Raw genomic sequence first — 27265 nt, forward strand, 5'->3', positions numbered from 1 at the left:
ATTGGCTCAAGAAATAAAGCAGTTTGAAATATTTTGCAGTTTTCATGGGCGACATGTTGCTAAGTGTGACGGAGTGATGCAAAAGATAATTTCTACAACAACATCAGAGTTTCCCGAAATGCATCACAAAGTAGTTTCTGTCTACGTTAAGACCAAGAACCTTCGTTTGAAAAGGGATGTGTACACACAGACCAAAACTTACCGCTAAGAAAAATCTTCAGTGGGTTGCTTCGTTATATCCCTGAGCTCCAGTGTGTTTTTGAACGCAGTATGATGTTCTAACTCTTAATATTAAATCTTTGGAGGTTGAGTTATTATAGCATAAAAGCGCTTATTTATTATAGTTTTAGTTTTAAGCGATTAATAATGTGCACCAACACTTAACAACATTCAGTTCATGAGACTGGTGTTAAAACTCTTGCGGACCGCGGTAGAACAGCATTCACGCTGACGTCATTGGCGTTGGCCAATAGCAGCGCGACCGCCCGGGAATGGCCTACCTGATTGATTCTATTGGCGTTTAGTCATGACGACCCTGGGGCAAGGTCTATGTGGCCTTTTCGACCGCAGTGATTCCGACCCTTTGGTAGGTGTCACTGATTCCGTGGGATTTGCGGTCAAGCAGCTTTGCACCTTGGGTTTTCTGACCAGAGCGTCTTCCACTTTCGGTCTACGGGGTCTGCACACGATCAGTATTTATTGACAGCAGTAATTTCTCAAACCTTCAATATAATGAAGCAACTTCACACCATACATAATATTGACAAAATCGTCAGTTAACAACGCGGTTTTACAAGGTTAAGATGTCGAACCCCCAAGAGAAACGTATGCTGTAATTATATACAGCTATGACTTGCCAGAAACAGAAACCAGTGAAAAAGAGAATGGTTAGAAAAAAGAGAGCGACCGGTCACATTTTAAATCAGTGACAAATAAGAATCACGTACCCAAAAGACTTCATAAATTACTTTCCAACGAGTCTTGCAACGTACAGCATGATACTAATGTTGATACGAGATAAAACAAAGAAACAAAATACGTTAATGAGAAAGGCAGTCGATGTCGACGAAAGATCAGGAATATTTTTGAGGTTTCTGGCGACAAGTAAGTCTTTCGAATTTTTCTTACATTTTGAACGGTAATAATATAGTGAAACCGACATGCATTTCGCTGTCCTCTTAATGGTCATTGTAGATGTATGACGTATTTTTCGAAGTGGAAGCTGTTTTTCCTAACTACAATGTAATTCATCAATCTATACCATATTTTCAAATTAACGAAGTAAGCCGACCGTTGGTGGCCGAGCGGTTCTAGGCTCTTCAGTCTGGAACCATGCGACCGCTACGGTCGCAGGTTCGAATCCTGCCTCGGGCATGGATGTGTGTGATGTCCTTAGGTTAGTTAGGTTTAAGAAGTTCTAAGTTCTACGGGGCTGATGACCTCAGATGTTAAGTCCCATAGTGCTCAGAGCCATTTGAACCATTTTGAACCATTAACGAAGTAAACAATGTCATATGGAAACCTCTGTCGTCCATCCTAAAATGCTACATAACGTATTACCCTCGCATTGGTCTGTTAAAATTGTTTTGTGTTAAAAGGTTACTTGAAAAATAGAATATGAGATATGATATGCACAAAGGTGAAATGAAAATATAAATAGTGCACACTAACGGCATGTGACTATTTCACGAAGCGCTGTCAGTATCTGAATTGAGAATATTGTCAAACTGTTAATAGTCGACCTCGCACGTTTGCTGCAGAAACAAAAAAACTTAAAAATAAAAAGTAAAAAAAAGAAATGTAAAAATTTAACTTGCCTACGTTCTATGTGCACAGACAATCCTTAGCCTGGATAAAATACGAATGGATGTTCTTATTACAAAACGGTCGGCAGAGCCTCTCTACCCACTGTCGCGGCTTCCTTTGTGGGTCGGAAACCGCGACTAAAATATTAATGGTTGCAAACACGACGTTGACATGACGGGTCACAAAGCTCACGGTCGGGAAGCCTGCTACATCGGGTCAAATAGATAAGGTGGGGTCCCCTCCTACATACCTACCCTTATTCCACCCCGTTTCCAACTCAACAAAAGGTCGCCGACGCAGCGTGTGATCAAATAGACATTCACGCGAGTCAAAAAGTGAAATAAGTAAGAAAAATTTAATATGACAGTCTGTTTTAAATGCTTTTGTGGAGCGAAATACAAACTAAGCAATTTTACCACACGTATCCATACATTAAACAGATATTCGTCCCCGCATCAATGCACATAAGAAATACTGCACACAACCCAAGGTCCATTTTCATTAAATACAAAACCACACTGTTGCTTATGGAAATCTTTATTTAACTAGTAATACAATCTTCTTATATTCAGAACAATACCCAATACTGTACTGCAAAACACAATAAGACCGGTAGGTGATTTAAAAGAAGCAAGCTTCGTTATCCATGTAAAAATGTAACCTGCTAATGGAATGCATGTGCTTATTGAGTTAAATTCTTGTCTCACTTAAAAAAAAATTTTCCTTGTTCTTATATTTACAAAATGGTCCATTACTTTAGAAAAATAAATTTTTAATCCTCTTTTAATTTCTACACAGCCTTACTTAAGGGGAAGTGAAATGAAAAAGAGACAGATGTAAAGAAGTATGCGAACCGTTTATTACTTTAAAAGTAATTGCCGTAACTGTTAATACATTTGCGGTTACCCACGGAACTATAATTGCACCCAGCCGTGCACCTCTTAGCCCGAAGCAAATCAAGAGCCACGAATGTCTTTTTCAGGGCTCCAAAAATATGAAAACCGCCTGGGAAGAGATCGGTACTGTATGGAGGTAGTGTAAGGGCTTCCCAAGGTAATGTCTACAGCGTATTCGATACAACCTCGGCAACGTGTTGGCGGCATTATCCTGCAACAGGACGATGCCTCCCGTCAACATTCCAGGACGTTTGGACTTGATGACGTGTTACAATTTTTGCAGGAGCTGGCGTTTTTGTTGTTAAAATCTTAACTGATTTTTTCACTTTTTCTTCTCCTTTGAATTTTTTCCTATTTTTTCCCCTATTTTTTCCAGGGCCATCTTATGCTCAGCGTAGTTACGCCACTACTACTGTCGGTGGATAGCTTCCTTAATTCTGTGGTGATTATTTTCCGCATATCCCATAGAGTAAAACTTATCATGACGTGATGCAGTTCTCAACAATAGAATGGTCAATCTAGCGGTTCACTCCATTGTTTCAGTCGTCGAGCCGGCCGATGTGACCGAGCGGTTCTAGGCGCTTCAGTCGGGAACCGTGCTGCTGCTACGGTCGCAGGTTCGAATCCTGCCTCGGGCATGGATGTGTGTGATGTCAAAAATGGTTAAAATGGCTCTGAACACTATGGGACTTAACTTCTGAGGTCATCAGTCCCTTAGAACTTAGAACTACTTAAACCTAACTAACCTAAGGACATCACACACATCAATGCCCGAGGCAGGATTCGAACCTGCGACCGTAGCGGTCGCGCGGTTCCAGACTGTAGCGCCTAGAACCGCTCGGCCACTCCGGGCGGCTGTGTGATGTCCTTAGGTTACTTAGGTTTAAGTAATTACAAGTCTAGGGGACTGATGACCTCAGATGTTAAGTCCCATAGTGCTTAGAGCCATTTGAACCATTTTTTTTTCAGCCGTCGCCACACAGACCGTGTTTTCAGACGTCAAAGTTAAGCATGCGAGTTCAACGTGCTGTTGAACGCTCAGAAACAATGCTACTTGTGCATAGGGTACTTGTTACATGAATGTGTGGTGTCTGTTCTTTCGGATGTGTCGGAAAGAACAGAGACCACGCATTCATATAACTGATTCGCCTCGATGGCCAACGAATCCACCTTCTTCATTGCGGATGCACGATTACGTCTGATCTTCTGTGGGAACCTCAAAGTAGCGAGCGTGCAACACGTGGGCAGGGAGTGTGGATAGTCGGTGCGGAGTGGGTGTGTAGGTCGACCGCGATGCATACTGAGGGTGTCCACGCAGGTGCGCTGACCACTGTGTCCGCTTGGTGCAGAGATTAACTAACTGCCTTGTAAGCAGGAGATTCTGGGTTCGAATTCCCGCCCGGCACATATTTTCACTCGTCACCGATGACTCCGCCTAAAGTTCCCATGGAGCTGACATTAATAGTACCTTTCTCCCTCCTCCACACTCAGTTTGCATATAAAGTACTTGTGCCTCAGTGTGGTACACGTGATCACAGCTCACTCCAGCACCAATTGTTGGCTATATCTGACTCGAAAATTAAACTGTTTACGAAATGGACGGGCGTAAAATTCTCACGTTAGCTCTATTAAAACACACATTTGCTCCCTTGTTCATACGCTAGTCATGTTGCTCTGTCTGTGGTGTGCATAAATAAAAACTTCAATATGCATGAACATGTTATAACGGAAAAAGGAAAGTATCATGTCTAGTTAATAAGGACATTGGCTTATAAAAGTTCCATTACAAATAGCACGATACAAATTTGGAACAGTTCTCCATGTAGGATAAAAATTATTTTATCATTTTCACATTTTAATGTAATCCTAAAGTCACTCTTACTTATTCACTGTTCCTACTCAGTAGTAGAATCTTTACCAGTGAAATACAAGACTTGAAACAAGAAAGTGAAAAATATCTTACTGCAAGTAATGCAAGCTGTCTTGAAGATAAAGTCAATCGAACAAACCCACTCCTCAGAAAGAGCGCACTTATTAGCTACGACTATTTACATAACATCGAATATCATAGAATATATTTCTATGACGCTAATACGGAAATATCAGAACGTATCAGAAAACATGAAGGTTAGTACAAGAAATGTTTGGATCCAGTGCGACGCGAACCAGCAACACACCATCTGTCAACTCACAATTATATGTGTTTACTCATTATGACACAACTATTGTGAACTGTTTGCGACCATACTTTCCATCTCCCGAAAATTTGTCGTAGATACGTTACTAACTAGCATCTAATTATAACAAATTGTGCAAACAAAGATGCGTTTTTGATGGCTCCTCAAAGTGTCTTTGGCTTGTTACAGCATACTTTGATAATACGCAAGTTACAGTAATTCTTTAACCAACAATATGACGTTTCTCGACGTTTTACAACAAATCATACAATTAAAGACAAATTTTCGAGATTTCTCAATTTGCTGGAGCTTAGAAAAGCGTGTATTTATACAGGGTGTTTCCGTAAGAGCGCGCAAAAATGTAGCAGGACAGAGAGAAAGCTCCACTAAACTATTTGAGGTGGTGAACAATCCTGCCTCGGGCATGAATGTGTGTGATGTCCTTAGGTTAGTTAGGTTTAAGTAGTTCTAAGTTCTAGGGATCTGATGACCTCAGGTGTTAAGTCCCATAGTGCTCAGAGCCTACATTGTCCCATGACATACCGTGCTATGAATCAAGGACTTATTTAGTGCTACTCAGAGACGTACAGTACAATACGATGGTGCACTACCGGTACAGTATTTCCTGGTCGCTGGATTGGTTGGGGAAACCCTATTCCATGGTCTGCGAGGTCACCTTACCTGAATACCCTTCATTGTTTCTTATGGGGATATCTAAAGCCACTTCTGTATGTGCTTGTAGTCCGAACAAGAGACAGCCAGTGCAAAAGCACCGCAGGCTGGGGAAATCCTATTCCATGGTCTGCGAGGTCACCTTACCTGAATAACCTTCATTGTTTCTTATGGAGATATCTAAAGCCACTTCTGTATGTGCTTGTAGTCCGAACAAGAGACAGCCAGTGCAAAAGCACCGCAGGCTCAAAGATGTGGCAGTGAAACAGACACTCGCCATTTGAGGGAATTCCACCGGCGCCACAGGCGGCGCTGAGTTTGAAGATGTCGACTTCGCCTCGGCCAACTGCCAGCCACGTACAACCCGTCAGTGACCGGACGGCAACGAACAGAAAGAAGCCTACTCGAAAGATAGAAGAGTAGCTCTCGCCCACTTGATTATAGATCATCGCCCTGGGCTGATTTAGACAGGGAACGTTGTTTAGTGAACTCTTAAAAGTGAACAGACAGTTATTGTAAATTGCATTTGCTGTGTACTGTGAAGTTTAGCTGCGATTATTTGCACTTACCCATTGAGGGCCTTTTTCGTATTGTATTACAAACAGTGTTTCAGATCTCAATACACTACAGCTCACAAAGATAAGTAAGCCTTTTAAACTCATTTGTGTGACTTTGTTACTGATTTATTGGAGTATTATAGAGCCTTCGTTCTATTATCCTCTTGCCTGGCCCTGCGGCATAGCTGTGTGATAGTGGCAGGGACAAATTGTCTTAGCGGTGCACTGCACCAGAAGCCGTTTCAAGAAATCACAAATTTGGCCTATCTTAACAACAGTGACAACTCGGCTTCCACAGCAGTAGCGACGAGGCCTTTACAAAACTGACGACGGAGGTTTACAAAAGTATGAGACCACAGTGGATACAGAGATGGAATTAGTTGCCAGAATTGTAGCTGCCTGTGATGTGACTCGAAGCACACCAGGCATATTCGTCAGGGAGCGTCAGAATCTTGTTCGCCGATGTCATGCTTGCATTGAGGTTGATGGCCGTCAGTTTCAACACATTTTGTAAGATACGGCACAAGTGATAGGTTCATTGTATCAATGATGGTATTTGCAGTTAACTAATGTAAATAAACAAGTACACAGTAACGCGATTTTATTCCTACTATCTCCTTCAGGTGGCTTCTCCGATCCTTGGTTCCCTACCTCAAATTGTTCAGTGGAGCATCCTTTACGTGCTGTTAAATTTTCGCGCGCTCTTACGGAAACACCATGTATACATATGACCTTCAACTAAAAGGCAATATGGCGTCTCGCAGCCCTTTACTGAAAAGAGATGTCTTCATGTGACACAGGTGGCTTTCTTCCATCTCATTGGTCTGCTGTCAAACGCAAGTTCAGAATATCTCAAATGCCAGATATTTATTTCTCTGCGAGTTCGGAAAGACTCCCGAACGTGCTTTTTCCTTGATATGACGTCGGAAACTCGGCACGCTCAACGCTCAGTGTTCGAAATCACTGTCCGTCTGCTAACGGCTTTAGCATCGTTATGAGACGAGGTGACTGGCGGGAAACATGAATGTCCCGCCCATAATGAGCATATTGTTCGACTAGTCGATTGAATGTCTATATGAACGAATGCAGAAATCACTTTCCACGTCTCACCATTGTGCCTTGAAGAATACATTTTCCAAACATATGTCATGAGAAATAACACATTTTTATACGAATTTCTAACGATTGCAGACGACTTTCAGGCATTAAGTTATGTTTATGTGGGAAAACTAATTTACTTTTCAAATCATAAGAGTCTTATAAACGTAATGCAATGCGATTTAAAATGTTTGTTTCTGCTCACTTGGGATTAAATTGGGTAAGTTTTCGTCTTAATGGCTGGCTCTGAGCACTATGGAACATCTGTGGTCATCAGTCCCCTAGAATTTAGAACTACTTAAACCTAACTAACCTAAGGACATCACACACATCCATGCTCGAGGCAGGATTCGAACCTGCGACCGTAGCGGTCGCGCGGTTCCAGACTGAAGCGCCTAGAACCGCATGGCCACTACGGCCGGCTTCGTCTTAATGTCAGTGCAGATAGTGTCCTCAATTCCAGTACAGTGCGTCCACTTTTTCTAGGGTTCTCCTCTTAATAATAATGAATCGGCAGAGGCCGCTGGAATTCGAGCTGCCAACTGTTGATTCTTCCCACTGCCTACTTTGGCGATCAAGTGATATGCGCAATAGCGCTGACTTTATAGTCGTGTATTTTATAAACGCATGGTGCATAACAGGCACCACGCATTCAAATAATTGATTCGCCTCGATTGGGAAAGGGGGGGGGGGAGGGGCATGAATCCACCACCTTAAGTGCCGATACACAATTACGTTCGTCTTCCTGCAGGAATCTCAAAGTAGCGAGCATGGAGGACAAGGGCGGGGACTGCCGATAGGTGGCGCTCGGTGGGAGTGTGGGTTGGACAGGAGGCTTGCCGATACAATCCGCGCAATCGCAAATTGTGTCCGGGTGGCGTAGTGGTTGACGCAACTATCTACTGAGCATGAGATCCCGGGTTCGAGTCTCAGTTCAACACATTTTCTCTCGTTGGCGCTGCTTCCGCATAAAGTCTCGATGCAGCTGACATCAATAATTCCTTTCCTTTCTCCCTCTCCACCTTCAGTGTAGATACAATTACAGTCGTCATTGTCTAACGCTGTGTTTCACATCGGTGATAAGTGATTTTTAGCAGTGTGTACCACTTAGGTATGCCCACTTACCCTTTTCTGGCATAACAAGTGTTAATCGTTCACCTTAAGCAGCCTCTCGGTGCATTAACTGACGGGAGTAGCTGTTTCGATTGTAACCGAATGGCTGTATGTAACTTCTGACTGATATTAAGTTGTTTCGGGCCGTTATCAAATGGTTCAAATGGCTCTGAGCACTATGGGACTTAACATTTAAGGTCATCAGTCCCCTAGAACTTAGAACTACTTAAACCTAAATAACCTAAGGACATCACACACACCCATGCCCGAGGCAGGATTCGAACCTGCAACCGTAGCAGTCGCTCGGTTCCAGACTGTAGCACCTAGAACCGCTCGGCCACCCCGGCCGGCGGCCGTTATCAATTTTAGCTCTCTATAACGACTGAAAAGAGTGTCTTCATTGAACGCATCAATAAATAAGCCATTTCAAATTGAAATGAATAACTGAGAACCATAAGGGCGCAAAGCACAGACACAAAGTTTTGAGGGAAACATCAGTTTTATATGCTGACTCATCTTTTAACCTTGTCTTATCATCCTACGTTTCCTTTAAAAATTATGTACCCACTTTATGTTACAAAGTTTTAATCAATATTTAGGATATTGTTATTAAAATCGATCCACAAAATTTTCATATAAAGGCTAGTGGCAACCGTGTGTTTTTGACTGTTGTGTAGTTTGGTGTTAATGTGAAACTAAAATCAGAACATAAAGAACAGTCACTGTATGCGCCAAGTCCATACAATCATGACCTATCCTAACTCTTCATTGTCCTCGTTACCGCGATTTTCATTAAGCACATTTTCTGGTTTGTGGTTCAGATAAAACTGTCTGTGCACTTCAGATGTGAAGTCTAGTATTGTTAAGTCTATGTGTTTCAAGTTTGATCTATTAGTTTTGTTACGTCTTTCTGTTTAAAAGGTTGATATTTGCTTTCTACATACTTGGGTCTCCCTCGATGTGACTTGAAGAAGACGGTGGCCTCCAACTACTCCAATGAAAAATGTCTTACTTTAAAGAACAGTTCATGGCAACCTGTTGAAAACGTCATCGTTGCAGAATTTCTGAAATGTACTTGGCCACCACGAACATCAACTTTTGGACTGGTAGTGAGGTAGGTCGTACTCTTAAAGGTTCTAAAATCCTCAGCGTCCATTGTACGGACTGGAATCAGAAACAACGGACCTTTAGGTTATGGTGACGCATTCTTCCAAGAACTAAACTCCTCCCGAACAGGCCATGAAGGCCCAACGAGACCGACCGGCCGCCGTGTCATCCTCAGTCCATAGGCGTTACTGGATGCGGATATGGAGGGGCATGTAGTCAGCACACCGCTCTCCGAGCTGTATGTCAGTTTCCGAGACCGGAGCCGTTACTTCTCAGTCAAGTAGCTCCTCAGTTTGCCTCACAAGGGCTGAGTGCACCCCGCTTGCCAACAGCGCTCGGCATACCGGATGGTCACCCATCCAAGTGCTAGCCCAGCCCGGCAGCGCTTAACTTCGGTGACCTGACGGGAGCCGGTGTTATCACTGCGACAAGGCCGTTGCCACATTCTTCCAAGAACTTCCAGTTTCTATGAAGAAATGGGTGCAAGTGAGCTCTCCTTCTTCCAATAGCTTCTAGCTTTTATGAAATAGCCGGCCGAAGTGGCCGTGCGGTTAAAGGCGCTGCAGTCTGGAACCGCAAGACCGCTACGGTCGCAGGTTCGAATCCTGCCTCGGGCATGGATGTTTGTGATGTCCTTAGGTTAGTTAGGTTTAACTAGTTCTAAGTTCTAGGGGACTAATGACCTCAGCAGTTGAGTCCCATAGTGCTCAGAGCCATTTTTATGAAATAATGGGCGCCAGTGGGCTCTCCGACAGCAATGAAAATTTGTTCTTTGGGCCCTATTGAAGGAATTATCAGAGAAATCGGCGAGACAGCTTTTCGCAAATGTTCATATATACAGCGTAGGGGTACAGCACTGATGAAGCTGGTTCACCGTAAGATCAACAGGTGTCAGGAGCGTGCACACATGCTACAATTTCAAAATCGACCGCGATATGCTTTAGGCCCTTATGGTTCCTAGCGTCACAATTACATATATCGTTTCTGTGAGCTTTAATTCCGTATGCTACGTCTGCTTTCGTTTAGGAGTACAAAGACGCGCTAAACATAGCGTCTTAAGCTGACTGAAGTTGAATAAATCATTCATTCTTCTTTACGTCTGAATGATTTCAAAAAACATCTTTGATTATTTGACTACAGGATAAGATTTCAATTGACTGACCTATTTTACTAACTTTTCTATTTTAATTTTTCCTTTTTTCATTTCTTTTTCTGGTGGCAAGGGCCTTCTAACCTGGGGGGGGGGGGGACCACGGGACAATGCAACGGTTGCCACTCCCTTGGATTCATATTTTGCTGGTGTGTTCCACGTTATAGACAAGCTGATTATTCAGTTTTCAGTTTTGGCCACGTGCGTAAGTTGTTTGTCGCTGTGACTACCGGATTAAACAATGTGTTTCTGTGATGATGACAGAAACTTTTAGGGGCGCTGATGAACAACAAATGTAAGCTCACTGCACAAAGTATTAATCACTCCTTTAGGAAGAGCTCAAAAAACCCTTGCACAGCTGTACTACGCCATGACAGCGAAATGGGATGTATGTGCCAGTCTGTAGTGTGGGGTCAGCGCAATAAGAAGAGTGGAAGTGAAATCGTGAGAGAGCGGTAGAAAGAAACTGCTTTATTTAGACGTGCTCATGAACACACCGCGAGTGAAGTTGCCCGTTTTGTAGGCGTAACCCAAACTCTCCAACGTGTCGGCAAGAAATGGTGTACCATCTTCAGCCTTCGAACACGGCGTAAGAACAGTGGTCTTAAAAAGGTCCTAAACGACAGGGAACGAAGACAAGAGTCACACCTTGTCAGTGACAACTGATTTCAGAACCTACAGGAATTGCTGCTTTCAATAAATGCAGGTTCATCTTACCTAATTTCCGAGCCGAACACTGCGAAGGGAACTGCAAGCAATCTACAGTAGTTCAGACAAGTTTGAAGATTGAAGGTGGGGATGTGGCTGCTTACAGCACTGGGTGATCGTGATGAGTCATCGCCATTGCTCATTAGCCTCTAGCATTCCTTCTAAATGGCACGCTGACTCTGCAGCGTCATGCTGATATTTTCGCTTCGCCGCTGACTTTCACAACATTGCATGCACTCTGCATCATTTGCGGAAGCTTGAGACTAATTTGTTTCTCGCACTATGCGGTTCCTTTTATTGCTTTTGGTCCGATTTACGCGTAGCTTTCCACTACATTTAACTGGTATTTCTAAGTTTCAAATTGTAACCGATAAGTACATAAAGCACGTGCTATTTCATACATTTTTCGCCTGACTTATTCTCAAATCCATCATCAGAATTTCTGAGACACGATCTTCGGACAAGTTTAAAGACTCTGTACTGTTCCCATTTTGCAGCGATATCTACAGAACATCTTCCAAAATGCTGTTTGGTTATTTGTAACTACTTTCTACTATTTTCTAGTTGAAAAATGCTACGCACTCCTAAGTTTCCTTGTTTGCTGTCCCTCCATTACACGGCTACAACAAATTACAGTATTCGGTGCCGAGAAGCAATTCAAAATTACTTTATTTGCCAGAATTCGGTCTGTTATGTTCCAGGCAGTGGGCACTGTTGCATCACCTACAGATTGCACAGTCTTCTTCCACCGTCTTAAATAACTAGCGAGATTTCATCGCGTTTTGGACCTTAGTCATATTTTTTCGATTTTTGCTACGTCTCTTCTGACAGTTATAACACAATGTGTTGCTCCCGCGGGGACGCTGTTCTCCGTGTTGAGGTCGCTATCATTATCATCTTCTCATTCAACGTCGCCCTATTGTCCAATCTACATCTACGTCTACACAGATAATCTGCAAGCCACCGTACGTCGCGTGGCGGAGGGAATCCTGTACCACTACTTGTCATTTCTCCTCCTATTTCACTCGCAAATAGAGCGAGGGAAAAACGGCTGTGTGTACGCCTCCGTATGAGCCCTAATTTTTCGTAACTTATCTTCGTGGTCCTTACGAGCGATGTATGTTGGCGGCAGCAGTATCATTCGGCAATCAGCTTCAAATGCCATTGCTCTAAATTTCCTCAATAGTGTTTCTCGAAAAGAACGTCGTCTTCCCTCCAGGTATTCCCATTTGATTTCCCGAAGCGTCTCCATAACACTTACGTGTTTTTCGAACCTGGCGGTACTAAATCTAGACGCCCCCCTCTGAATTACTTCGATGTCTTCCTTCAATCCGACTTGGTACTGTTCTCAAACACTCGAGCAGTACTCAAGAGCAGGTCGCAGCAGAGTACTGTATGCGGTCACCTTTACGGGTGAACCAGTCTTTCCTAAAATTCTCCCAATAAACCGAAGTCGACCATTTGCCTTCCCTGCCCCGGTTTTCACCTGCTCATTCCACCTCGTATCTCTCTGCAACGTTACGCCCAGATATTTAAACGTCTTGACTGTGTCAAATTGGACACTAGCAATATTCTATCCAAACATTACAGATTTGTTCTTCCTATTCATCCGCATTAACTTACATTTTTCCACATTTAGGGCTAGCTGCCATTCACCACACCAACTGGAAATTTTGTCTAAGTCGTCTTGTATCTTCCTGCAGTCACTCAACTTCGACACCCTACCGTACACCACGACATAATCAGCAAACAACTACAGACTGCTGTCCACTCAGTCCGCCGAATCATTTATACATGTTGATAACAACAGCGGTCCTATCACACTTCCCTGGGGCACTCGTGACCGCACCTTTGCCTCTGATGAACACTCGCCGTCGAGGACAACATACTGGGTTCTACCATTTCAAATCTTTGCGCAGTGGCAATATCGTAACCAATGAAGTATAACTGAGGTGCGATTATTACTTGTCTACTATTTAAGTTTTCGAGCCGCTCGCACATCTGTGAACTTATTCCAAATGCTCGTATTTTCGTTAACAGCCTCAAATGCTTTCCGGAAATCTTAGAAATATGGAATCTGCCTGTGGCCCTTCATCCATAGTTTTCAGTATATCATGTGAGAAAAGGGCAAGCTGAGTTCCGCACGAGCGGTGCTTTCTAAAACCATGCTGATTCTTGGACATAAGCTTCTTAGCCTCAAGAAAGTTTATTATATTCGAACTGAGAATATTTTCAAGGATTCTGCAGTAAACAGAAGATAGGGATATTGGTCTGTAATTTTGAAAGTCCGTTCTTTTACCTTTGTTATAACGGGAGTCACCTACACTTTTTTCCAGTCGCTTGGGACTTTGTGCTGGGCGAGAGATTCACGATAAATGCAAGCTACGTAAGGGCACAATGCCGTAGAGTACTCTTTGTAAACTCTAACTGGGATTACATCCGGACCTGGTGATTTTATGTTTTGAAATCTTTCACTTGTTTCTCTACGCCAGGTATGTTTATTACTATGTCGTCCATATGTTAGGGCTTCCTCCTTACGTATGGTATTTTGACACGGTATATTCAGTTACCTACATTTTACGTAACTAACTCCGAACAGACCTCGGAAGGCCCGGCTGTAACGACCGACCGCCGTGTCATCCTCAGCTCACAGTCGCCACTGGATGCGGATACGGAGGGATATTTCGTCAGTACACCGCCCACCCGGCCGTTGTCAGTTTTCGTAACGGAGCTGCTGCTTCTCAATCAAGTAGCTCCTCAATTGGCCTCACAAGAGCTGAGTGCACCCAGTTTGCCAACAGCGCACGGTGGACTGGACGGTCATCCAAATGCTAGCAAAGCCCGACAGCGCTTAACTTCGGTGCTCTGACGGGAACCGGACCTGTATTTTACATAGATTACGAAAATTTTACATGCAGGGTGCTCCGCAGGTTGTGCGAATTTGATAAAGAACGTCCTGTTGTAAACAATGAGCTGTATTTCAAAAGTGTTTTAACACTTTAGAAGTGCACCTCGTGGAATACAACACTATGTCCTATACAGACTGCACAGACTGGATACACAGTTTAAGGGAAAATAGTGATCATCTTGTAGCGAAATTACTTTTTGTGTTCCTCAAGACATGGCCACACACATACCATAGTAGGTTTCGACTACTTATCATATGATATAATTGCCTGTCGAAAATCTTATATAGGCCAAGTGCGAAGATATTTTGAGGTGCGCTTTAAATAATTTGTTACGAAAGTAATAACAACGCAGTTTTGAGTCTTCATTTAAAAAAATAGTGACTTAAGGCAGGACGCACAGATCAACATCTCGGGATCTGTCATTATGTTCCTAAAGATTGTCGTTTTGAAGTACTAGAAGAGCCTGATACTTTTACTAATGTAGAAGCAGAATTTACGAAGTGATTTCCGTGACACAACCGTTTTCGCTTTGTTTGATCCACTGTGCCTCTTTGCGTGTTTTGTTGTCTTTTGGTATGATGAGGTTCCTTTTTCTACTGGCTCGCATATCTCTGAGATTAGCTGCATTTCACATTTGTTTCCCTCTGACTTGTAGTGCACACTTGTGACCGCTAGGTGTCAGTTTCCCGCTCTCGGATCGCGTCCGCAGGCGGGCGTAGTCTACGCTGCTTCTAGTGCGTCTTGGTTACCTACATCAGTGCTTGCCGTAATTTTTATATTGTAAAATAGTTTTAATCTTTTATTTACGATTTAGGAGTTACCAACTTTGTACAATTGCGTAGTTGTAAGTGTAAGTGTAACTTCAGTTCCCTCAATCAAAGCGCAGATGTGTTCACGCAGTAAACGCGTCTTCTGGTCTAAACTACTGTGTAACGTACCCTGATATGTATAGTTGAGTACGGAAATTAGATTGATTTCTAATTTAGTTTCCAAGTATTTGCAAATCCCTCTTTTTATTCTTTTTAAAAATAACATTTGGTTATGACCTACTAAGAAGTCGAAACCAGTTGTGATATTACAGGGTTCTATAAATGATTTATTCTTTTCAAAAGGTCTGTATTCTCCATAATATTACATGTGCAAATATGGTGGACGCATGGCTAGAACCGTTAACTCATAAATTTTACCTTGTACACTGTACAAATGTTTTAGGAGTGCCCCTCTGGCCACACGACAAACGGCCAAGCGGTAGTCAAGTTCGTTCTATTCCTTATGCAGCTACATCCTGTCAATACAGCTTGTTGCGTTCGCTGTGTCACTATTCTTAGCAGTGATACACGTACACATGGTCCTTACGGTACTCCGAAAGGAAAAACTGAGCTACGAATTCTGCAGTTTAGTTGTCATGCTGCACAATAATGTCACATACAGGATACACGAGGATTACCTAGCTGTAGGCCGGCCGCGGTGGTCTAGCGGTTCTAGGCGCGCAGTCCGGAACCGCGCGACTGCTACGGTCGCAGGTTCCAATCCTGCCTCGGGCATGGATGTGTGTGATGTCCTTAGGTTAGTTAGGTTTAAGTAGTTCTATGTTCTAGGGGACTGATGACCACAGTAGTTAAGTCCCATAGTGCTCAGAGCCATTTGAACCTAGCTGTAGTCCTAGACTGCTAAAATTTGATTCCACAGACCAGTTTGATGGTCTTTTTGGGAGGCCTCCCAGATTGATGTAATCATATATTGGCTCTTGGGCTACACTTTACCTAACCAACCCAAAAAAGTATCTGTCAAAACACACTTTGTTCAACTTCAGTTATGCCAGTTGACAAAAAAGTCATGAAATTAAGTGAACAGGTGTGAAGTCTTTATAGCATGTACATCTACATTTATATAAATACTCTGTAAATCACATTTAAGTGCCTGGCAGAGGCTTCATCGAACCACTTTCACAGTTCTCTATTATTCCAATCTCATACAGAGCGTGGAAAGAAACGAACACCTATACGCGAGCTCTGATTTCCCTCATTTTATTGCTGTGATCTTTTCTCCCTGTGTAGGTCGGCATGAACAAAATATTTTTGCATTCGGAGGATAAAGTTGGTGATCGAAATTTCGTGAGAAGATTTGGCCGCAACGAAACATGCCTTTGTTTTAATGATGTCCACCCCAAATCCTGTATCATTTCAGTGACACTCTCTCCCTTATTTCGCGATAATACACAATGTGCTGCTCTTCTTTGAACTTTTTCGACGCACTCCGTCAATCGTATCAGTTTGTGAATCAAGGCTAAATAAGTGTTTCTTTCAATTAACACAGCAAACAAAATTTTATAGATGACATCAAACATAAGTAAGCCTGTTTTAAAATTTATTCCGTCTCTTCATTTTGACGAGTTTTAATGCGACATTTTTATTGATATCCAACAAGATTATCTCAATAATTCTGACATTTTCCCCATTTTCAGATTTTTAATTTCAGTTTCAACCTAACATTATGGGGGGATGAATAAGTTATTATTGCGAATAACTTTGTAGCTTTATTTCGTAACTCTTTGAATGCCTTGGATTTAATCATAGGAGGAAATCAGGGTGCCAGGGATAGAGGTATACACAAACAAATCCTTGTAACGAAAGAACTCTATAATTGATTTTGTTACGTAAATACGCGATCGATAGAGACACTCTCCAAGACGTGGTATTCACCATTTCATGAACTGCTCTGCGACTCATGGCGTATGCGCGCCAGTGACAGGGCATACTTATCTCGACATGTTGGTGAAATATGCAGTTCCACGGATGCCTGTCGACGTCATTTTCCTGCAGAATGGTATCCACTTGTCTAACTGCAGCCGGGACTTGTCTTGAACGTCACTGGGTGTGCGGTTCAAGTGAGCTTTGACCTCTGTGTCTGTATGTGTGTGCGTGCGTGTGCGTGTGTGTGAGGGAGAGGTCGCTTGTCCCTGAGCCCGCCCGGCCTGCTTTCCGTTAAACAGGCCAGGCGGCAGACCTAGCTGGCGAGGCTACTACGCGCCGCTATCGGCTAGCTGAGGCGGTCAATTGTTGGCAACGAGCAGTGGTCTCCCATCTGGGAGTAATGTCCTCCTGGAGGATAAAATGAGGTGTTCTGAAGAATAACAGTAATAAGGTTTCGATTACGCTACAGCCATCTGTGGCTCCAAGATTTATGAAAACTGGTATCGGAAAGTTAAGTAAAGTTTGGTATTGACAGGTAATGTAAACACTCAAGAGTAAACGAGTATTCAAAACTGCAGATTATAAAAGCTTTGTTCTTGATCGAGATTTGCAAACTTTTCGTGAAATGGCGTCAGAGTCATAGTAAAGTCGTGTGGCATAGGTGGCGAGAGACCCCGAGAAATAGGGTCACCCTGTTAGATGACAAGTATTTCTTATTTCGCTCACAATGAAGACTTTCCTTCTCGAAGTTCGAGAGTCGTGTGTTAAGAGTACCTGCTGAGGGTAGATAACTGTAATCAAATGGTTGAAATGGCTCTGAGAACTATGGGACTTAACATCTGAGGTCATCAGTCCCCTAGAATTTAGAACTACTTAAACCTAACTAACCTAAGGACATCGCACACATCCATGCCCGAGGCAGGATTCGAACCTGCGACCGTAGCCGTCGCTCGGTTTCAGACTGAAGCGCTTAGAACCGCTCGGCCACTCCGGCCGGCAGATAACTGTAATGGGCGTATATGTAAGTATGGTGTCCTGTTTGTGGTGTATCAGTAATTCGTACTTATTACTTCAAAACATAGATTTTTGTAATTGTATCTGTTAACCGTTTATTAATATTACGTATCTGATTTAAATTCGGGTTTTTTAGCTGTAATGATGCTGGGTTGTGAAGCCAAGAAATATGATTAAAAAAATATACAGGGTGAAAATTATTTAAAACCGATAAACTCCGGGAGGTTGTACGGGACACCGAAACAAAATTTTCTCTAATATCATAATTACCTGTGAGCAATTTTTAATCCAGCAGAGAACGTATTAGCGCTCAGCGGTCGTGTAATTGTGCTTAACTTGGGGACAAATCAGACGAATGTAAGAAACGTCCTTCATGACCAACCGTTAATCCATTTCACTAACAGCGTGTGCACATCCTAGAACCAGACGATTATCTAATAAGAGCACAGTTACTTCATTCGTACCTGGAACAATGGCAAATGCATCCAACACTTCTGTCCTCTGTGCTGGTTAGAGATGAAGCAACGCTCGGTCGTGATGGGGTCTTCAACACCCACAATTCACATGTTCTGAGTGAGGTTAATGCACATATCACATTTACTCGCGCTCATCAAGTGCTATGTGCGGGCAGGTTTGGTGGTGACCGTTTAATTGGGCCGTATCTCCTATCTAGGCTGTTAAATGACAGGCAGTATTACAATTTCCTCGCCAGAGAATTGCCAGAGTTGCTGGATGACATGCCACTCGCTACAAAAATGGTTCAAATGGCTCTGAGCACTATGGGACTTAACATCTCAGGTCATCGGTCCCCTAGAACTTAAAACTACTTAAACCTAACTAACCTAAGGACATCACACACATCCATGCCCGAGGCAGGATTCGAACCTGCGACCGTAGCGGTCGCGCGGTTCCAGACTGTAGCGCCTAGAAGCGCTCGGCCACTGAGACCTGCTAAGTCTTTTATATCTCTTATCTTAGTACTACTTGATGTAGGTCCCAAACCAACGAACAAAACTTATGAATTGATCGAATTAGGCTTTCGTAGTCGACCTCTTTCGGATGTGAATTATACTTCCTCAGGATCGTTCCCCACAGGTAAATCGACGTCCACTCTTAAATCATTGTGGACATATGTAGCTGAAGGTGCTCTAACCTGCGCCCTTTAATATAGTCATAGAAAACACCATAACGAAAGTACACCAAGTGTCAACAGCAGATGATATGAAAATCATAGCATATGCAGTCTATGCGATGATGTGGGAAGAAAATGAGCGGAAAATCAGAAGAACAACTAAATACCTGGCAGGGAATAACTGAATAAGCAGGCATGGAAATATGCTTAACAGAAAGTGAGGTAATGAAAATCAGCAGGTAAAATGAAAAAATTAAGGATGTAAGTTGTAATGGGGAAAGTATTAAACAAGTAAATACTTTCAAGTATATGGGAAGTAAATTAACGAACGAAGGAAATATCAAGGGCGAAATTTCGGAGAGAATAGAAAACTGTTCAACATTTTATTATTGTTTATCGGACGTAGTAAGAAATTCGAAAACACTTCCCAAAGCAAAGATTATTACATACAGGTCATATTATCTGCCACTTTTGATCTATGGAGAAGAATATTGGGCTTGGACAAAGAAAGATCCTAGCAGAATACGGGCAACAGAGATGTCCTTTTTACAAGAGGTTCTGGGTAAGACGAGAAGGCACAGGACAATACGGAACACCCTTCAGTTCAACCGCTTAAAAGAAACTATGATGTAAAAACATGCTCAGATCGTTTGGCCATGTTAAAACAGTGGGACAAGAAGGACATCCTAGAAGAGTCTTAGAATGGACAGAATCTGGACGAAGACCGAATGCAAGACCACCAACAAGAAGGAGAGACCAGGTTAAGGATGATGTCAACCGAAGAGGACTGCAGTGGGAGGAGGTGCTGAATGACAGACAGCGGGAGAAAAGAGAAGCATGGAAGAGGCTCTATGAACGACCCGCATTAGCAGAAATGTTCGAGGAAGAAGAAGAAACAGAGAAGACTTGAAGATTGTGGCTGATTCTGGCACCTGATCACAGATCGCGTAATCAAACGATACTGGGTCTTTTCAACTATTTACACACATTGCTTTGCATTTATTTATGCTAAGCGTCAGTTGCGATTTTATTCACACAAGGCGATGATCTGCAAGTCTCACTATATAGTGTCATACACCACTGGCCATTACAATTGCTACACCAAGAAGAAATGCAGATGATAAACGGGTATTCATTGGACAAATATATTGTACTTGAACTGACATGTGATTACATTTTCACGCAATGTGGCTACATAGATCCTGAGAAATCAGTGCCCAGAACAACCACCTCCGGCCGTAATAACGGCCTTGATACGCCTGGGCATTGAGTCAAACAGAGCTTGGATGGCGTGTACAGGTACAGCTTCCCATGCAGCTTCAACAAGATACCACATTTCATCAAGAGTAATGACTGGCGTATTATGACGAGCCAGTTGCTCGGGCACCATTGACCAGACGTTTTCCATTGGTGAGAGATCTGGAGAATGTGCTGGCCAGGGCAGCAGTCGAACATTTTCTGTATCCAGAAAGGCTCGTACAGGACCTGCAACATGCGGTCGTGCATTATCCTGCTGAAATGTAGGGTTTCTCAGGGATCGAATGAAGGGTAGAGCCACGGGTCGTAACACATATGAAATGTAACGTCCACTGTTCAAAGTGCCGTCAATGCGAACAAGAGGTGACCGAGACGTGTAACCAATGGCACCCCATACCATCACGCCGGGTCATACGCCAGTATGGCGATGACGAATACACGCTTCCAATGTGCGTTCACCGCGATGTCGCCAAACACGGATGCGACCATCATGATGCTGTAAACAGAACCTGGATTCATCCGAAAAAATGACGTTTTGCCATTCGTGCGCCCAGGTTCGTCGTTGAATACACCATCGCAGATGGTTGTTGTCTTGCGAACGTCCCCATCTGTTGACTCAGGGATCGAGATGTGGCTGCACGATCCGTTAAAGCCATGTGGATAAGATGCCTGTCATCTCGACTGCTAGTGATACGAGGCCGTTGGGATCCAGCTCGACGTTCCGTATCACCCTCCTGAACCCACCGATTCCATATCTGATAACAGTCATTGGATCTCGACCAACGCGAGCAGCAATGTGTCGCAATACGATAAACCGCAATCGCGATAGGCTACAATCCGACCTTTGTCAAAGTCGGAAACGTGATGGTACGCATTTCTCCTCCTTACACGAGGCATCACAACAACGTTTCACCAGGCAACGCCAGTCAACTGCTATTTGTGTATGAGAAATCGGTTGTAAATATTCCTCATGTCAGCACGTTGTAGTTGTCGCCACCGGCGCCAACCTTGTGTGAATGCTCTGAAAAGCTAATCATTTTCATATCACAGCATCTTCTTCCTGTCGGTTAAATTTCGCGTCTGTAGCACGTCATCTTCGTGGTGTAGCAATTTTAATGGCCAGTAGTGTATGTCTGGCGATGTAAGCACATGAACTGTGTGGCGACCTCTGGAGCAGCATGGACTGTCATTACAGCATTTCTTGGCGAGGTCGCAGAGACAGGCACACCGGCGGTGGTGCGCCTCAGTACGGCACTGGACGAGGGAGCGGTTCCAAGTCGCTGTTCTAGCTAAGTTCCAGTTCTGTGAGCAACATAACGGTGTCTATATTCGTGTGTGGAGCTTCCGAGGAGAACGAAAGTTATCGGATTTTATTCGTCATTGCCATAATTATGGACACAGCAGCTAGGGTCATGGTGTGGGGCGTCACAGGCTACGCAACAGGATCGCCTATGGTCCTCATGGCCGATAATTTAGGAATCAGCCATTAAATTTCTGGCATTTCTGACACTTGCCGTGTCCACCTACAAAGCCAGCTTACTCCTCTGCTTAGTTAAAATGTTATGTTTTTTATGGTTCCGTACATAAATCTGTAGAAACGGAACCCTGATGCGATCACTTTGTTCTTCGTCCGTCCGTCCGTCTGTCTTTACGTCCGACACTTAAAACCTGTTTTCTCGGGAACAGGTACAGGTATCAAGTTGAAATTTATGTTACATACTGGTCTACGGTCCCTTGGCAGTGTAAATAACGTTAGCTTATAAGTCAGTGCAATCAAAAGAGACGGCTGTTTACGTCACACATACTCATACTCCCAAACTCACTCATCAAAACCTATATGTTACTTTTCGGTGACCTAGAATCATGAAATTTGGCAAGCAGCGAATTTTCACAGTAAAATTAACTAAAAAAATCCGAAAATTGTTAATCTGTAATTATATGACATGAAAATATATTTTTTGTCATTTGTCAGCCGACTTCAAACTTAAAACACTCTCGAAAGTTTTGGAATTACCAGGTCTAGTATCTTGCCAGGATCAATGTCGACAACAGGTAAAAATCGTCGAGGTTCTCGGTTTTTAGATGGATGAATTGTCTAGCTACATAAATACATAATTAAGTATTTTTATTTTTTTTCTCACAAGCCCCTCGTCCAGGCCCTGAACACACAAGGAATGTCTACCAGCCACCGCGGCGCCTTGCGGCGTCATGTGGTTGCGGTATGGAGGGGCATGTGGCCAGCTCGTCGCCCTCCAGGTCGCTTTGCAGACTTTCCGAACCGTGGAGCCGCTACTACTCGACGAAGCAGCTCCTCAGTTGGCACCAGCTGGCTGAGTGCACTCAGTACCAGTGCTCCCAGCAAGGAAAACTCCTTGGCAGAACCGGTAAGCGAACACGGGTCCTAAGCATGGCAGCCATCTACGCTGACCACTCAGCTACGGAGGCTGACCTTTCTTTTCACGTGGTTGGTGCTAATTTTATTGAGTGTTTTGTTCCTTGCGGAGGAAAACTGTTAGAGCTGTACTTTTTTATGTAGTATTTTCCTTCTACGTTTACTCCATTGTTCTAGTTATCGGGATTTGGTTTCGTTCGCAGACATTCTGTGAAAAATTTTCCAAGTTGCTTTCTTATTATTCGATTATATGTTGACGGAATGACACCACTAAGTAGCAGAAAACTATATGTTGTCCACACTAGGCAGTGTTCTTGTTGTTACTGTTGTGGGCTTCAGTCCAGAGACTGGTTTGATGGAGCTCTCCATGCTACTCTATCCTGTGCAAGCTTCTTCGTCTCCGAGTAATTACTCCGACTCCTTCTGAATCTGCTTAGTGTATTCATCTCTTGATCTCCCTCTACGATTTTTAGCCTGCATGCATCCCTCTAATACTAAACTGTTGATCTCCTGATGCCTCAGAACGTGTCCTACCCTCCTTTTAGTCAGGTTGTACCACAAATTCCTTTTCTCTCCAATTCTACTCAGTACCTGCTCATTAGTTACGTGATCTACCCACCTAATCTTCAGCATTTTTCTGTAGCACCACATTTCGAAAGCTTCTATTCCCTTCTTGTCTGAACTATTTATCGTCCATGTTTCACTTCCATACATGGTTACACTCCATATAAATACTTTCAGAAAAGACTTCCTGACACTTAAATCCATACTCAATGTTAACAAATTTCTCTTCTTCAGAAATGCTTTCGTTGTCATAGCGAGTCTACATTTTATATCCCCTCTACGTCGACCATCATCAGTTACTTTGCTCCCCAAATAGTAAAATTCATTTACTACTTTAAGCGTCTCATTTTATAATCTGATTCCTTCAGCATCACCCGATTTAATTCGACTACATTCCATTATCCTCGTTTTGCTTTTGTTGGTGTTAATCTTATCTCCTGTTTTCAAGACACTGTCCATTCCATTCAACTGCACTTCCAGGTCCTTTGCTGTTTCTGACAGAATTACAATATCATCGGCAAACTTCAAAGTTTTTATTTTTTCTCCATTGATTTTAATTCCTAGTCCTAATTTTTCTTTTGTTCCTTTACTGCTTGCGCAATATACAGACTCAATAACATCGGGGAGAGGCTACAACCCTGTCTCCCTCCCTTCTCAAGCACTGCTTTTTTTCATGCCCCTCGACTCTTATAACTGCCATCTGGTTCTTATACAAACTGTAAATAGCCTTTCGCTCCCTGTATTTTACCCCTGCCATCTTCAGAGCGTGGAAGAGAGTTTTCCAGTCAACATTGTCAAAAGCTTTCTCTAAGCCTACAAATGCTAGAAACGTAGGTATGCCTTTCCTTAATCTATCTTCTAAGATAAGTCGTAGGGTCAGTATTGCCTCGCGTGTTCCAACATTTCTACGGAATCCAAACTGATCTTCCCCGAGATCGGCTTGTACCAGTTCTTCCAGTGGGTAGAGCTACCCTTCCTTTCGAGTACTCGTCGTACAGTCGATTACCAAACTGTCGTATGCCTTTGTGTTTCTTTATTCTTCTGGTCCAGCATCCATAATTAGAAGAAGTACGTAATTGCGTTTCCGGAGCCTATAACACTGTATAAGGAGCAACAAAAGTTTCAATGTAAACAAGGCTTCATATTTGGTACTCGTTTTATGAAGATCATTCAGTCACCTTGTCGCTCAAACCGGAAAACACAAGACGTTCGATGCACGAAATAACGACCGAAATTGCAGGAAGTAAATTCACACCGAAGGACGAAGCGTTAACCAGGAATCGTAATCGTTTGTGAATAGTGGCGTGACACCAATGGTCCCTGAAACATTTTTAAAATACCGGTTTGACCAGCAAGCGAGCACACATACGTCCACTAATCGGGGACGCCTTATCAGGACAAAATACGTGATCAAAGTACTCTTTTTTTTTTGTCCTCAACCTTATGACTGGTTTTATGCAGCCAGCCCAATGATTCCTCTCCTGTGCCAACTTTTTCATCTCAGAGAAGCATTTGCACCCAACGTCCTCAACGATTATTTCTGGGTGTATTCCAATCTCTGTCTTCCTCTATGGTTTTTACCGTCTACAGCTCCTTCCAGGAAAATGTTCAAATGTGTGTGAAATCTGATGGGACTTAACTGCTAGGGTCATCAGTCCCTAAGCTTACACACTACTTAACCTAAATTATCCTAAGGACAAACACACACACCCATGCCCGAGGGATGACTCGAACCTCCGTCGGGATCAGCCGCACAGTCCATGACTGCAGAGCCTTAGACCGCTCGGCTCTCCTTCTAGAACCATGGAGGTTGTTCCCCGATGTCTTAACACATGTGCTATCATTCTGTCCCTTTTCCTTGTCAGTGGTTTTACACATGTTCCTTTCTTCACCGATTCTCATCATTCATAATCTTGTCAGTTCAGCTAATTTTCAGCTGACTTCTGTAGCGCCACATCTTAATCGCTTCGATTGTCTTCTATTCCGGGTTTCCCACTGTCTATGATTCACTGCCATATAATGGTCGCGAAACTTTTATTCTAAAAAATTTCTTCCTCAAATTAAGGCCAATATTTGATGTTAGCAGACTTGTCTTGGGCAGAAAGGCCCTTTTTAGTTGTCTTAGTCTGCTTTTTAAGCCCTCCTTGCTTCGTCCATCACGGATTATTTTGCTTCCAAGGTGGCAGAATTCCTTAACGTCGTCTATTTCGTAACCACCAATTTTGATGTCAAGTTTCTCGCTACTCTTATTTCTGCTGCTTCTTATTACTTTTGTATTTTTTCTGTTTACTCATTAGCTTGTTCATTCCATTCCACAGATCCTGTAATTCTTCTTCACATCCACTGAGGATAGCAACGCCATCAGCAAAATCCTTCCTTCGGGCATAGCTGTGTGTGTTGTTCTTAGCATAAGTTAGTTTAAGTCAGTCTGAGCAGTGTTTAAGTCGAGGGACCGATGACCTCAGCAGTTTGGTCCCATAGGAATTCACACACATTTGAACATTTTTGAACCAAATCTTGTCATCGATATACTTTCACTCTGAATTTTAACCCCATCTTTGAATCATTCTTTTATTTCCACCATAGCTTCTTACATGTGTATATTGAACAGTAGAGGCGAAAGGATGCATCCCTGTCTTAGACCATTTTTTAATGCGAGCACTAGTTGTTGGTCATCCAGTCTTGTGTGCTCTCAAATCAAGTAGGCAGCGGGGCTGGAAACCTGGAAAAATAGTATCAGTGTAGAGAGCGATTAAAAATGATAGTAAAATCGTTGCCGTGCGTATAAGAGCGTTTCGCATTGAAAGAGCCGCTGGTGGCCCCCTTACGTAGACGACTGCAGCAGACTTCCGCTCAAGTTTTTGCGCTGTTCGCCTGGAGGGCCAGCTTACGCAAGGCGGTGTCCGCAGACTGCCGTGTTCGGGGTCGGGATTTTCCGCTGCAGGTCGGCAACTGCAGGGAAGCCTCACATCGGCGAATCTGATTAGCGAGCTCGCGGTCGGCCGCTCCGGGGCCAGCTCATACGCAGGCCATCGTTAACGTCGTTTACGACATCATAATATGGTCCGGTAAACAGCTAGATTACTTCCCGCAGGTCCCATACGCTGTGCCCTGTAGGGTTTGGCTCGCTTGTTGACAGCATATACGGTTACTGCTCCATGTATGCGCTATAAGAGCAAAGAGTTTTTGAGGTTTTCATACAGAAATTCCATTGAGTTGGGATGTTCACACAAATCTCAATATTTGTGGAGCGTACTCAACAATTAATCCATACTAATTACCTGGTAAAAGCAGCAAATCGAGATAAAATGAACGACACTGTTAAATTATCTACAGTATGTCCCAGTCTTTTCGGGCGACAATTGTACAGATGGCATAGGATAGTAGACAGAGTACTTTAAGATTAGGAACTACTGGCAGGAAATGATTACTTAGCTTTTTTGACGTAAGCGACTTATAACCAGCTTTGTGATTGAATTAAAGACAGCATTTCATTCTTAATGGAGAGTCACTTTCAGAGCTAAAAATAACTTCAGGCATATCCTGAGGGAGTGTTAAGGACCTTTAATTTTTAAGATATACACGGACCAGTCACATTAATTTGACCACCGCGATATACGTCAACCTGTACATGGTGTACAACTTAGCTTCCGCCGTTTTTTCCCCAAAATTTGAGGCTTTAATGAAACAATTGGGTACACACGTATCATTCAAAGTATTTTCCATCGCTGGCCAATACTTTCTCCCATCTTTCGGGCAGTGTACGAACCCCGCGTCGAAAAAATTGTTCAACTTTTGAAGCGATCCACGAATCGATCCAATTTGTGACTTCTTCGTGAGATCGGAAGTGTTGGTCAGCCAGGCCATGCGCCATTGATCTAAACAGGTGATAGAGAGACCAATGTCTGGAGAATACGGCGGGTGAGGCAGTACTTCCCATTTTAATTTTTCCAAGTACATTTTGACCTCTTTTGCAACATGGGGTCGAGCGTTGTCGTGCTGCAAAATCACTTTATCGTG

The 27265-nt window shown here is 43.2% G+C and overlaps 1 protein-coding gene and 2 pseudogenes across 1 annotated transcript in view; 1 reads left to right on the forward strand and 2 right to left on the reverse strand.

Moving 5' to 3' along the window:
* Positions 1-27265, reverse strand: part of LOC124789818 — a 274122-nt gene that overhangs the window by 58282 nt on the left and 188575 nt on the right. The window lies entirely within an intron of this gene.
* LOC124790230 lies at positions 9750-9867 on the reverse strand (annotated as a pseudogene).
* On the forward strand, positions 13192-13383 carry LOC124791010 (annotated as a pseudogene).

Source organism: Schistocerca piceifrons, chromosome 3, assembly GCF_021461385.2.
Source record: "Schistocerca piceifrons isolate TAMUIC-IGC-003096 chromosome 3, iqSchPice1.1, whole genome shotgun sequence".
Lineage (NCBI taxonomy): Eukaryota > Metazoa > Arthropoda > Insecta > Orthoptera > Acrididae > Schistocerca > Schistocerca piceifrons.